Genomic DNA, 15,800 nt, shown 5'->3' on the forward strand with positions numbered 1-15,800 from the left:
TGGATATGAGCAATAGAAGCACACAAATCATGCCAAATTGTTAGATTCTGCCCAACTAAAGCTCTCCTAAAAGAAACATTTAGCGGGACAGAGCCCATAACACTAGCAATAGGGGCACTCTTCCTCCTAACAATAGCATATAAAGATAGATACTTATCCGTAAAGGCCATATTTCCTAGCCATTTATCCTCCCAGAATCTTATCTGTTGACCATCATTCACAATCCAAGAGCCCATATTTAAGAATGTGTTTTTTACCTTCATAAGCCCTAACCAAAAATGAAAACCACCTTGTTTCCTATCCACTTGGGTTATGAAGATACTTTCTCTTCAATAAATCTTGCCAAACACCATCCTCATTAATTAACTTATATGAACACCCAATCCACCCTGGTCTTTGGGTTGACAAATTATATCCCATCTAGTTAATCTATATTTTTTTCTTATGGTCATCCCCTTGCCAAAAGAAACGTGATCTATAATAATCAATCTTTTGAAGAACCCTTTTTGGAATCTCAAAGAAAGAAATCATGAACATAGCTAAACTTGAAAGTACACAATTGATCAAAACCAATCTACCTCCAACAGACATATGTTTACCTTTCCAACTACTCAGTTTTCTCTCTATTCTTTGTTCAATAACCATCCAATCATTATTACTCAACTTCCTAAAATGCATTGGAATACCAAGATATCCAACATGAAAGGAGCCTAGCTTAACCAAATATAGACGAATATTGATCAAAGCACTCTTTTGCCTGCCTAAAACAAAATAACTCACTTTTGTGAAAATTTATTTTCAGGCCAGATAATTTTTCAAATACAGATAAAATCAATTTCAAGTTCTTTGCTTGTTGTAAGTCATGCTCCAAGAAAATGATAGTATCATGCATATTGCAAGATAGACAAACCATCAGCCACAAGATGAGGAATTACCCCCATTAAGAGAACCATTCTCTTTAGCCCTTTTAATTAGCAAAGCTAACATATTAGCTACTATATTAAAAAGAATTGGAGATAACGGGTCATCCTTGTCCAAAGCCTTTATAAGTTTGAAAATTATCGTCAATTTGATCATTGACTTTAATACCAATATGACCTCCTTGGATATAAGAGGCTATCCACTCACACCATTTAGGAGAGAAGCCCTTCATCCGCAAAGTCTATTGAACAAAGGGCCATTTAACCTTATCATAAGCTTTCTCAAAGTCAATCTTTAAGATAACACCACTATTATTTTTACGATAACTCATGTAAAGTCTCATGCAAAATAACCACACCTTCCATGATATTTCTCCCAGGAATAAAAGCAGTTTGAGTAGGACTAATGACCTTTTGGGCAACACACATTATTCTATTTGTGGCAACTTTGGTAAAAAAATTGAAACTAACATTAAGTAAGCATATAAGCCTATATTGTTGAATTTTCATGGCCTCTACATACTTAGGTAAAAGAATGATGGTACCAAAGTTAAGCGAGAATAAAGGTAAAGAACCATTATGAAACTCTTTAAACAAGTCAAGTAAATCATTTTTAATAACACTCCAGAAAACTTGACAAAATTCAGCAGGAAAACCATCGGGATCCGGGGCTTTATTGTGCTCCATCTGAAAGATAGCCTCCTTAATCTCTGTTTCAGTAAATTCCTGTATTAAAGCCTCATTCTCTATATGAGAAACTTGAGGAATATCAGCAACTTTACTCTCATCAAATTGAAGTTGAGATTCCTTAGGTAGACCAAAAAGACCCTTATAATAAGTAGTAATATGCGATTTTAAATTTGCATCACCATGTATCAAATGGTCACCATCCTGTAACTGAAAAATTCTAGTTTTCCTATGTTTACCATTCGCAACTAAATGAAAATCCTTTGTGTTAGAATCACCCTCTAAGATGTCTTTTGATTTAGCCCTCTGATACCATTTAATTTCCTCCTCTCTCAAAATAGATGATAATCTGTTCCTGTAAAACCATCTAATATCCAATTCTTCCGGACTCAAAAGAGAAGTTTCAGCCTTTTTATCTAGCAAATCTAACTTATCTAAAATTTCTTTCTTTTCTTTTTTATAAACTCCACTAGTATGTTTTGACCAACCCCTAAGATGTTGTCGCAACCGACGAATTTTTGCCAGCCACCGCTCCATAGCAGTATTGCCTTCGTCAACACAAGACCAAATTTCTTTCACCATATGAACAAAACCATCTCGTAATAGCCAACCAAGTTCAAACTTAAAACTCTATTGAGTATTACTGAGAGATGAGGAATTTGTATTCAACAGTAAAGGAGTATGATCAGAAATATCCCTATTAAGAGCCACCACATAAGACAGAAATATCCCTATTAAGAGCCACCACAGAAGACAGAGGAAATTTTTGTTCCCACTCTGTGGACATTAAAACCCTATCAAGTTTCTCATAAATCCCATAATTTTATTTTATTTTTATGAAAAAGTTGGCAAATTGAAATCCCCGTCTCCATTCTTCTTGCGCTTCACTATGCATGGTCCTATGCTTCATGGACGGTGCAAATGATCACCGAAAAATTTTCATGGCAGAGGATTCGGATCCGCCTTATTATTGCAGAAGTAATAGACCACATGATTCTGATTTGCACGTTAAATGCATATATCTTCATCCAAGATGAACTCTGTTTTTCACCCATATTTATTTCAGTTTTGTCGCACCAGCAGTAGCATTGAATATTTAGAGGACATTAAAAAAAGAGAAGTCGATAAAGAAATGAAACTAGATTATAACCAATAAACTAAATACTATCCCATCTCAAAATAAAACAATTTCTAATTCTGTATCCGAACATATCTTTATTTTTTTACATAGTTAAAAGTCATTACACTTTAGAACTGAGGTAGTCATCCATAGCTATGAGGTTTTCTTTGAATTGGAAATGCCCGAGGAGGAATCGGAAATGAAAAGATAGATGAAGATGATCAGTGTTTTTTTTCCCCGAATACACAAGAGATCTGTATATCATTTCATTAAGAGACAAATTAAGAAAAGTGGCGGGTTTAACCCCCACAAGATCTTACAATAGACAACACCAAAACTAAAAAAACACAAACACATGCTCACGTCAACCTCTCTACGGAGCTAGCATTATTGCCATAGCGGAAAACTCACTAGTCTTGATGCCCCTGCCGAACACTAAAGGGCGCCCTCGCTAGCGACAGCTTGGAGGACAACTTCCACATTAGGGACAACTCCATTGAAAACACAATCATTTCTATGTTTCCAAATCTCCCAAGCGACCAAAATAATCATCAAGTTGAGCCCATTTTTTCTCAACCGGCCTTTCGCTGCTCTTGACCACCAACTAGAGAAAACTCTAGAGTTATGATCGGGAAGTGTGGAATATAAACCAAGCCTTTCCAAAATCGAAGTCCAAACTTGACTACTGAACACAAATTGACCGAAATATGTTGTATGGATTCATCATCTTGGTCACAAAGGGGGCAAGCCGCTGGATGAGGCAAGCCTCACTTGGCAAGGCGGTCGGCTGTCCAACATCTATTGTAAACCGCAAGTCACATAAAAAGCTTGTATAGCCCCCAATTATTCCAATTCCTTCTCCATGGGGCAAACCGGATGGTCCCAACAAAAAGAGATGCATAAGCTGATTTAGAAGTGTAAACACCAGATCCAATATGCTTCTATTGGCGATGATCTAGCTCCTCATACAAGATTACCCCTTGCAATGCTATCCAAACATGGAGATATTCCGTAATAACCATAACTGTCAAAGGCTCTTTGATGTCCGAGACCCATTTTTGGTTGACCAAGTTCTTTACCACCTTTTAGCAATCAACTAAAAAAGGTTTGGAGCTATTTCCGTGATAGACTTTCCCTCAAGACATCTGTTTGTCCCAAAGAGAGTGGAGAGTCCATACCCCCATGGGAAAACATTGCCATTTTAAAAAGTTTAGGTGCCATGCGAGGAACTTGCACAGGCATTCCCTGCCAAGCACGAGTGCTATCTGTCTTTTGGAACCAAAGCCACCTGATTCGAAGTGTCCAATTGTCACGCCCGGAAATTCACTAGTAATTTCCGAACTTATTTGTGCATAAAATCCTCGTCCAGGAATCAGCCAAGGTACACAAACTGACAATTTAATATACAAATCCATCATAATAATAACGTTACACACTTACAAAAGAAAAGAAAACAGCAGCGGAATAACGGTCTAGCGATGGCTTCAGCTCCACTCCCACAGGCAGCTCAACTGGGGTATAAGCCAAACGTCTTCTCCTTCTGGATCCTTTTTCTTCAACTGAGGTTGATTGATTATTGCAAGAATGAGCATATGACATACTCAACAAGCCACACAACAAATATGCAAGTGCACAAGGATACCAAAGGATAGCCTAATATAGGCTCATTTGCAAAAGCAGCATTTAGCAAAACATTTAAGAGAAGTAAAACAGTGGAGTAATTAATCAGAAATTTTAATCAACACTGAACAACACACCCATGCTGCACAGGCCCAACCATCCTGAACAACCATACCCGGCTGTACAGATCTAACTCCAAACCAGGAGCTAAGCAAATTATTACCAGGTATAACATCCATAATTATTGTGAGAGGTGTGAGACTAATCACGAAAAACATTGCTCAATCCGCCCATAACCGCGGGCACGGCTATTCGAATAGTTTTACTCTGATCAGAGGTGTACCACTGTACCCACAAGACACAGCCCCACATCATGTCACCATGTGCCTCAATACCACCACGGTACCTCGGAAAGGAGCTGTGACATTACCCCTTGCATAACACAATCCACTGCAGCGCACCATTCCTGGATCATAATCACCCCCTCAAAAACCAGAGGCATAGACTCCCCAGCGACCCCCGTGGGCTTATCTCCGCCACTTCTCAGTCGGGTGCCCCGCAATGAACCATGCTATACAAAAGGTAAAGCCGTTGCCCACGCTGGCTTGTGGTTGGCACGGTAAATGTTTCACATCCGAAACTCATGAACCGGTCCTTAATTGTCATGAGCACGACCATCAAAACCATGTGCTCACAACCCACCATTATCAGGTTTTAGTTGACAAGTAATTAATTAACCAATCACGATCAACCGTCGTGAACTTCCATTAAATATCCATAAGTGATAGTGAAGCATGATTTATCCCATTAGTGAGCTATTGTTTCTAAGCATGGCTAAGCAACTATAAATAACATCTAGCTGAACCAATCCAATATATAAGGTCCATGCTAGTCAAATTATAACCCATAGGAAAATAAAGTCATCTTCGGCCATAATTAAAGGGGAAAGGCTCACCACCCAATGACATTCGAAAACAATGCATAAGTTGAAATAAATCAATAGCTTTAAACAGGTTCAACATGCTCAAAGGGTTGTTTGGGATCTGTGTGACTTGCCTTGCTGGCCTTGGAACTCTTCAAATTCTTCTCCTGCGAAAACGGACTCTCCGGAAACGTCGGAATCTAAACAGAAAAGAGCAAAAACACCAAAACAGCACATAAACAAGCATGAACAGTACATGTGGATATTTTTAACATGTACATCTCAATTTTAGAAAAATTTAGAGACTTGAACCAACTAAATCCGAGCTAAGATGATTTAGTTATGAATTTCTGAAGATTTAATCTATTAGAAAAACAGGAAAAAGAAAAACGATGATGACGTCATGATGACCTCATCAATGGCCGGACCAAGATGGCGACCTCGCCGGAGATTGGATGGTCGGCTGCGACTTTGGAGGACATGTACACGTAGAGGACGACGAGACGAACCCAACGGTACTCACCCTCGAACCAAACGACGAACGACGACGGCCGGCGACGGGGTCTAGCGGCGGCGCGGCTTCGGTCGACGGCGGCGACGGGGCTCCGGTGATCAGCGGCTTCGGGGGTCAGGCGGCCGGGCTTCTCCACCCTCCCGCGCACCTTACGGCGGTGACGGCGACCGGCGGCGACGACGGAGGCGACGGCGCGACGCGGATGGAGCTCGGCCGGCGACGACGGCGGGGTGGAGCACGTGGCGGCGGCGCTACGAGGCACGGAAGATCACGGGAGAGGGGGCAAACGAAAGAGGAGGACTAGGGGGTCCTTTTTATAGCCTTGGATTGAAGAGATCGGACTCCTCCCGCAAGAAATCGATCGGGGAAATCAAAAACTCGGTTTTGGAGATAAACTCGAAAACGAGTTCGATTCGGATGAGATACTCAACGATTAGCTCCGATTTTTTGGGGGTAAAGATAGAGGAGGATAAGAGGAATATTTCGCCTCAACTAATTTTAGAAAAACACAAGGGGAAAGGTCAGATTTGGAGGAGAAAAACCGAGCCAAATCGGTCTCAGTTCGGCTGCTAGAGGTAGAAGATAAACAGTGTCGAGGGAGGCAAATTAGACTTTTCGTCTTGGGCTGGCTGAAAACAAAGCAAAGAAAGAAAGAGAAGGGGGAAACTCGGCTGGGCCGACTAGGGCTGCACGGCCGTGCACACAAAAGAGGGAGATGGGCCGGAAAGGGCCCAAGACTAGGAAGAGGATTATTATTACTTTTCCAATTAAAATAATCACTTAAATGATCTTTGAATTGTTAAAAATACTTCCAATGCTCAAATAATTTCAAGAAAAATCCTGAAAATAATTGGACACTCAAAGTACTTAAAAAAATTATAATTAGACCATTTAATGATTAATTTAATATGTGGGTAATTACTGAAATGCTCTTTGTATGATTAAAATTAGGAATTGAGCTCCGAAAAATCTGAGAAAATTCCAGAGAGTATAATTAACCATGGACAATTTAATAAAAATTAAATACATCCATGCTTTATATTTAGAAAATTTTATTTCCCACATTTAACTTCACTTGTAAATTAATGAACATTTAATATAAATTCTAATAATAATTTATTAAATAATTTATAAATCCTGAAACAAAAATCAGGATGTGACACCAATTCATATACTCCAAATTCAAGATCCCAAGATACATGAGAGGACGGCACACTCTTTTCCAAGCCACTAAACAATTGCCTCCATTGGCCTTCTCTCGAAGATAATCAGTGTGATTACAGTGAACAAAAGAGGAATGATGATGATGTCATTATGGGAGATCGGGACCCAAACCGACTGAAAAATGGAGTGGGGTCATCCTCTATGTCATTAAGAGGAGGTTCAGCTACAGACTTATAGCTTAATTAATGTTGTGTTTCAGGGAACACTGGGTTGCTCACTGTTGTTGATGATACCGCAATAGAGCAGCAAACTAAGGAGGTCTTGACAGCAATGTGCGTGGCTTTCAACTCGAAAACGGTGATGAACAGGGCTCCAGAAAAAATCTCAATGGAGATCCTAGCTATCAGACAGAACATGGTGACCTTGGCTGCAAATGAAGAGGTTGTGGCTGCTTTGACTTTGGCTGTGGTGGCGGATAGCATGGCTGCTATCTAGCTTGGAGGAGGAATTTACAACGCAATTGACAGATGTGAGCGAGATGGAACCGGCAAGTTGTGCATCAATCTCGGAGGCCTCGATGGGAGCATCATCAACACAAGTAGAGGCTGCAACTTTGTCCTTGACTGCTGAATCCTACTCCCTCCGTCCCAAAATATAAGGGATTTTGGGTGGAAGGGACGTATTCTAGTACTATGAATCTAGACATACTCCTTGTCCAGATTCGTAGTACTAGAATACGTCACATCCAACTAAAATCCCTTATATTTAAGGACAGAGGGAGTATTGTCATAGACAATGCAGCTCAGGAGATGGAGTCGGACAAGGTGGGCTAGTGGCTGCGTATGCTCCAACTTTGCTAGTCGATGCAACTCAGGACTTGGTGTCCTCGTCAATTAGCACAAGAGATGCTGCTCCAATGGTGAATCAGGAGGAGACAGAGGTAACCACATCACAGGACTCGATGATCTTTGATGTCAGGATTGCAGGTGTCAACACGGTAATTGAGTTGGCTGCTGATGGGGCACAACTTGATGCCGCACATACCATCATTGCTAAAGCAAAGGTGCAAGTAGAAGCAGGTGGGAAGCATCCCTCTCAAGAAGTTAGACAACGCTCTCGTCAACCGATTGATCCTACACCAACACGTCAAAGTGAACTACAGAAGACAATGCTAAACGAGAAAACTGATTAGCACATATTTGATTTTCTTAAACAACTACTACATAGAAACATTTTGTCAAAATACACCATTTAATAGTTCAAAAAACGTGTTAACGGAAAATGAGGAAGTTGAAGTTTGAAGTTAAGAAAAAAAATGGGCCTTAGGCTGTATTCTTTTCTTTAACTCCAAACTTTTTTGGTTTGTATTTTTTGCAAAAACTTTCATATAATATTTTTAAAAAATCAAATAAACCCATTTCTAAAGTTTGTAATAATTACTGGCCTCATAGTAACGCGCTAGGAGGTATCCTTTCACCCGGTCTCGTGTCATCCACAAATACCCGGTCTCGCGCCATCCACAAATAAGAGAGATATAACACTACTAGAGAACTTATCTTTTATCCAATACCCCAAACACACAAATATCTTGCATAGATTAAGAACCGGTGCTAAAGCTCTTTAGAACCGGTACTAAAGCTCTTTAGTACCGGTTCTAAAATTCCAAGTCTCTAGGAACATCTTTAATCTTGATTGGTGTTATCAACCGGTATTAAAAATGCATCTTTAGTACCAGTTGATAGCACCAATCGAGACTAATGCTGGTGAATCTTTAGTCCTGGATAATGTTACCAACCGGTACTAAAGATGCTTTTTTATACCGGTTTGTAACACCAACCCATACTAAAGATATTTTTAGTACCAGTTGGTATTATCAACCGATATTAAGATGTTTCCGGAGTTACTTCAAATGGTTAATTTTATCCATGCCATTGCAAATGTGTCTATTTAAATAAATACCATTACAATTCGTCTATTCGTAGCCGTGCTACTCGAATTTTATAAAATTAGAACCATGCCATCGCTGTCACGTTTTCTATCCTCTTCCCCATCTACATGTGGGACCCACCCATCAGATTCATCTTCTTCCCCCATCCTCCCCTCTTCTCTTTTTTCTCATCTCTTTCCACCACTTCTCAGCCTCCATAACTCTACCCAACCAACCCACTCCGTCCACCAAAGTAGCCACCAGCATTGTGCACTCTTGGCTCGGCGCCGCATGTGAAGAAGATAATCTGACGGGTGGGTCACATGTGATTGAGGAAGAGGATGGAAAACGTGACGGCGATAGCATGATTCTAATTTTGTAAAATTTGAGTGGCATGGCTATGAATAGATGAATTATAATAGCATTTATCTGAATAGACACATTTACAGTGGCACGGATCAAATTAACCCTATAAGATTTGTGCCTTAATTTTAACACACATTGCCGCGGAAAATATTGGTGAGATGAAGTGCTTCACAATAACTTTTTGCAGCTTTATGATACTTAGTAGTTGGTAGAAATTTGTTGAGATGCATTATTCGTTGCCTGTGGATCCAAACTTGTGCTACAAGAGTTTAAGAATTTCGTGAATTTTGCATATATTAAGTAGGGGTGCTTTAGAGGGATATTTAACTTTTTGCCACTTTTAAGATGTGGAAATTAATTTTTTTCCACTCGCTATCTATGACATGTGAACCCTTATGTGTTTGTGGCATGTAGATCTAGTGGTAAATCCTTTATCACCACTCTCGTAAAAGTAGCAAATAATTAATTATTCTGCTTTGGATGTTGGTCATGAAAGGGCCATTCCGGGGCCAAGGGAGACCCACCAGGACCTCGAGTGCCAGGGCCATATAGGTCCTGTTTGGGGGAGCTTATCCAGCTGCAGCTTTTCGCAAAAGCTGCTTCTGCTAGAAGCTGCCCCAAATAATTCACAGCTTCTGAGAATCTATAGTTACAGTTTCTGAAAAATGATAAGAAACCAGAAGCTGGAGAAGCTGGGTTTTAGAGCTTTTCCAGATTCTCAGAAACTGGCTACCAAACAGCTGCTTCTCAGAATCTAAAGCTCCCCCAAACAGGTCCATAGTCATGCACAACTTGTAAAATTTAGTTTGGGCTGCAAGCTTCCAACTCATAAATGTTGAACGATGTTATGCACAAATTTTCTTACGATATCGTCCTGTCAACTCTGGCTCGCTAGCTACTTTTGAGTCCTCATTCAACTACCCCTTTCACCGTGGTGAACGCAAGAGCCATTAGGAGAGCTTAATTTTGTGGATTTCCAACGAATTTACCATGCGTCCCTTTGATATTTAATAGATATATTGATCTTCTAAAAATCGTACTACCTTATGACGCCGTTGACTTTTTGTTCAACGTTTAACCATTCGTCTTATTCAAAAAATTTATGTAATTATCATTTATTTTATTATGACTTGATTCGTCATCAAATGTTCTTTAAACATGACATAAATATTTTTATATTTGCACAAAATTTTTGAATAAAACGAATGGTCAAACGTTGGTCAAAAAGTCAACGGTGTCATATATTAAAATACGGAGGGAGTATAATATTATAGTTACACACTTTCTTCTTTCGTGACTGTTAGATTTTTATGGAGTTGGGAGGAACGAGACCTTTAGGCACTGCCGCGGTTTCTGATTGGTCCACCTGGCGTAATATTTGCCCAGCAATCTAGGGTGTTTGTATTTCAGTCTGTCACACCATTGAGCAGTGCTCGAGTCGCCGAAGTCTTCCAAAATCTCCACCAAAATCGCGCTTATCTGGTGATGGAGTACCTACTATAGGCTATAGCCGAGTGTTTTCTTTGCTTGCATCTTTGGTTTTTCTTCGCATGTAGCCCCTCAAACAACCATTTTATGAGGTGTTTTCACTTGTGATCTGAAACTCTGGGCTTTCGCTTCTAGTGGATTTTTCTCCTTGTTTGATGTATTCGGCAGAGCATCTGCTGTTTTACATTTTTTTAAAAAATATTTATGGACTTCAAAATTTTCCGGGCTTTATCACTGATTATATTACATGTATACACACACGTACATACGGGAATATGTACCGCCCTAGGATAGGGTAGCTACCTATCCTGGTGCACCGGACACATTAGATAGCTTATCCAATTTTTACATGTATTAGGCTATAATAATTAGGGTTCTAGTTAATAATATTTCCTCCGTTTCATATTACAAGTCATTTAACTTTTTTTCTAGTCAAACTTTTTTTAAATTTGATCAAATTAATAGAAAAAATTAGCAACATCTAAAATATCAAATTAATTTTATTAAATCTAACCGTGAATATATTTTGATAATATATTTGTTATGTGTTGAAAATATTATTATATTTTTATATAAATTTGCTCAAAATTAAATAACTATAAAAATAAATTCAAAAACGGAGGGAGCAGTATGTAATAATCCTGGCACTCCCTCCGTTTCAGGTTATAACGGAGGGAGCAGTATGTAATAATCCTGGTACTCCCTCCGTTTCAGGTTATAAGAATTAAAATTCTTTAAATTTGATTAAGTTTATAGACAAATATAGTAATATTTACATTACCAAATTAGTTTTATTAAATTAATACTTAAATATGTTTTTATAATAAATTTATCTTGTATAAAATATATTACTATTTTTTCTATAAACTTGGTCAAACTTAAAGCAGTTTAACTTTGTTCAAAGTCAAAAACATCTTCTAACCTAAAACGGAGGGAAGTACTATTTATCACATGTCCGTCACTGCATACATATACATACTTTCGTACAAATTATATATGGCTGGCACTTCCAGCATAATACGGACCCAGTAGAATCGGATGCAAAGAGCAAGCAGACGTCGACGTCACAAGGACGGATGATGGACGGCGGAACACACGTACGCATGCCGTCGACTCGACTCGCCTGACTTTTGTGACGTTTTCGCTCCAAGAGTTTAGACCTTGACTATGGAAAAAAACATACACGTCACCACCATTCACCAACCCCCTACGAGGAAAATCTAACAAGTAAAACAGGTTCGATGCATCGCGTCGCACATCCAAAATATGTGGTTCCAGTTAAGTTCATACCTTCCATTCGAATTGTGATATACTTTGTCTATACTTTAACTTTAACGTATGACGCCGTAAACTTTTATCGACGTTTAATTATTCGTCTTACTAAAAAAATTATATAATTATCATTTATTTTATTATGACTTGATTTATCATCAAATGCTCTTAAACATGACATAAATATTTTTATATTTGTATAAAAACTTTGAATAAGACGAACGATCAAACGTTGATAAAAAATCAATAGCGTCATACATTAAAATATAAAATACGGATAGAGTAGTACATACTGATACGTGGTTTTAATTAATTACGTCGTTGATTTTCTTTTCTAGCTAGAAAATCTATAGTTATTTTAACGTAGTAGTGTTAAAAACAAGGAAAAAATTGTAAGAAACTTTTGTAGTTTAATTATCTCCCTCCAAATTAAATCTCTTCGTAATACTACTTACTGAGAGCATATTTTGGAATATTAACGGTGTGAGATACTTTCTCTGTATTTAAATACATGAAAATATCGATTTTATTTGACCAAACTTTTTAAAATTTTGATTATTAATAGTTGTCCAGATATTGACTTTGAAAAAATAAAATACATATGAGAAGATTTTTCTGTATCAGAAATTTTACAATACTAATTATAATCTGGTTATACATATTATCAATATGTTTTAATATAAAACAATAGTCGAAGTTACGGTCAAAGACCGATTGAATTCAACAATATCATCACAAGTACACGAATGGCATTTCCTGCTGGATTCTGAACTGGCAGGCCACATGTAGGATTCCGAACCCGACATCGTTACTAAACTACCCTTCTATCGGTTAGATACTAATACGGGGATTATATATCTATACATTTATCATAAAAAAATTGTCAGATATAATTATAATATAATCGTGATATAATTATATTGTAATTTTTTTCGAGAGATTACACTGTAACTTATATAAAACTTATATATAACTTACGAATGAATGTTTTCTATGCCAGTGCACATATTTATATAAATACTTTTTCCGTCAAAAAAAACCTACTTTTGGGTTTGCATATAAACCCGAAAGTAGTTTTTCAGGGAGGAGGGAGTATGAAGAAAGTACATCACTATTTATATGTCACCATCATATCATCCCTGTGCCATATGAGAAATAGGTCAAAGCGTTCGCGAAAGCTTTTTAGACACATGGAAATCCCAAAGGCGTCACTTTCTTCCAGAAAATCAAAGAAGAGACGTGCACGTGGACTATTTTGCACGAGCAACTAGCAAAGCGAGCTGACCGGAGCAAATCACGAAGACCTAATCAGTGCGTAAATAACGCGTTGTATCAATTTGGCACCCCTTCCCCGCCGATTTATTCAAAAATATGTGCGCATGCATTTGTTTTATGATTTTTTTTAAAGAAACACAGTACAATCGTAAGCGATCACAACACGTGCGCATCTTACTAACATGAGCACATCGTAAGACTGTGCCGGTACATTTTATATTTTGTGATTGACGAAGTTACCATGGACGCCTCGCTATCGTGGAGTACATCGCCTACCAATGAAATAATAATTAGCCGTAAATACGATCATCCATATTAAATCTAGAATTTGAATCCGGATGGGTTGGTTTCACCCAAGGAATCTAATTGACAGGTGAGTTACGCTCACTTCGTGTTTTACGATCATTTGTGGTTACTTGAGGAATTCCTTCATTTTTTTCCCAATGAATTTGAACTAGGTGTGAAAACGGGTCGGGTTCGGTCGGATCTCACCCTTCCCATACCTTAACCCATATTTTATAATCGGAATCGGGTCGGATACGGATAGTGCCGAATACAGATACAAACTTGGATAATATCGGGCAAAAATACGAAACGAATACGTACCAAAATAGATACGTGCACTATCGGTTACGAATATTTATTAGGATATCATGTCGAAGCAACAATCTTATATATCACATAGACAATAACCATTTAACAATTCTATATATCCATAATACGATTATATTAGGCCATTAGGACCTTAGGAAATAAATAGGCTACAATACATCATAGTAGAACTAATACATGGTACCAAAAAGTACCTCGCAAAAACATAATACGGGTAATATCCGTATAATTATCCGGGTAATACCCTGATTTTTTACCGGACAACCCGTATCCGTCGGATACCATGTTCCCGAACCCAATCTCATATCCGCCAAAAAAGACCCGTATTCGAACCCGATATTCGTGAAAAGTCGCGGGTACCCGAATTTGTCCCGAAATAATATGGCCGGGCGGGAGGGCTGGAAATACCCGCCCCGTTTTCAACCTTAATTTGAACAAATAGTGTTTTATGATCATTTATGGTTACTTGAGGAATTCCTTCATTTTTTTCCCAACGAATTTGAACAAATAAAAGAAGTTCTAGTATGAAAAGTTTTTTTTATGAGATATAAATATAATTTAAGTCGACAAGTCATCACTCGAATACGCGCTAGTTAATTATCATTATTATTAATTGCATATATTTTGTCTAGCTAGAGATACCTAGTAGATCTACTCCGTCATCACGTTGACCCACTACAATCAGCTAATAAACTAAAACGTGTATGGTTTATTATGTACTAGTATGTTTAGTGAAGCAGGTAGTTACTAGAAAAGAGATCTAACGGTCCACATCGAGACTTCATTCGGACTTCGATTACCTAGTCTACTTTATACTACTCAACGAGCTCTACACATCCATGGTTACTGATCGCTTATTTTGAACAATGGTTTAAAAATTAAAGTTTCGTGTGTTTGTTCTAATATTTCCCGAAATACACAAATTCGACATAAGACGGTGAACAACAGGAGGCAACAGTGTGTGTGTGTGGGGGGGGGGGGGCAGGCAATTGACGACAACACCCTTCAAAATGGTGAGATCCCTTGATGATGGACAATTGGCGATGCCCACGATGATTGGAAGTGGTGCTAATAGTAGAGATTGATGCGACGTTAGGTAGAGGGAGAGGCGAGATGTGGGGGGGGGGGTGAGGGGGAGCGATATATAACAGCTGAGGAGGAAGACAAAGGAGAACGACGCGCGGTGTGGGAGGGGCGAGGAGGTAGCGCGCGGCTGCTAAGGAGAGAACATATGAGATCGTGTCGATGAGGGAGAAAGAAAGGGTGAGCGGAAGAGGGGTGTAGGCTGGCTAGCGGCTCGGTCGGGCGAGGCAAAGAGGCATGACGGGGGAGTGATGCATAGGTGACAGCCTATTCATCTTTCGACAGATTTGGAGCTTCAAATATTGCAGTTTTTTGAACTAATGGATAGAACCCCGTTTTTAATGAAATAACAAAAAGAAAGGGACAATCATATCGAAAATCGTAAATAATCTAGAGAAAAAACTGTTGTTAAATCTAAATTTGGTGTACTGTAACCGAGTGTAAGCGCACTATAATTGAGTGTAATTGCAAGTTGGATATAGAAGAATATGAATCTTGATGCGAAGATCCGACGGACGAAAAATTGAAAAATAGGAGCCCAAAATCTATCGCAAGTGAAATAACATAACTGGATGCGGAAATGCAGAGGGGACGGTCCTGGTGGTGGAAGGAGGCAATGCGCCGTCGCGCCAAGGGTGAGATTTACAGCCGTGGAGTAGTGACGCGGGCGATACAGAGGGGTTGCATGACACCAGGGGGAAAGCCAGGGGCGGGACTCGAGCAGAGGTCTGGCCTGCCCCATCAGCAGCCGATCCAACCCACCCCCATCTAAAACAAAAAATTGATGCATCATTAGTACACAAATATTCCCTCCATCCCAAAATACAAGG

The 15,800-nt window shown here is 38.9% G+C and overlaps 1 long non-coding RNA gene across 1 annotated transcript; it reads right to left on the bottom strand.

Moving 5' to 3' along the window:
* Nucleotides 1-4,109: 4,109 nt before the first annotated feature.
* Nucleotides 4,110-6,055, bottom strand: LOC136353608 (uncharacterized). Its single transcript, XR_010736927.1, has 3 exons — nucleotides 5,793-6,055; nucleotides 5,404-5,469; nucleotides 4,110-4,286 (listed from the first exon to the last, which is right to left on the bottom strand). It is a non-coding gene; the product is annotated as an uncharacterized lncRNA (long non-coding RNA).
* Between the last annotated feature and the right edge of the window lie 9,745 nt (nucleotides 6,056-15,800).

This window comes from Oryza sativa, chromosome 10 (genome assembly GCF_034140825.1).
Source record: "Oryza sativa Japonica Group chromosome 10, ASM3414082v1".
Taxonomy (NCBI): Eukaryota; Viridiplantae; Streptophyta; class Magnoliopsida; order Poales; family Poaceae; genus Oryza; species Oryza sativa.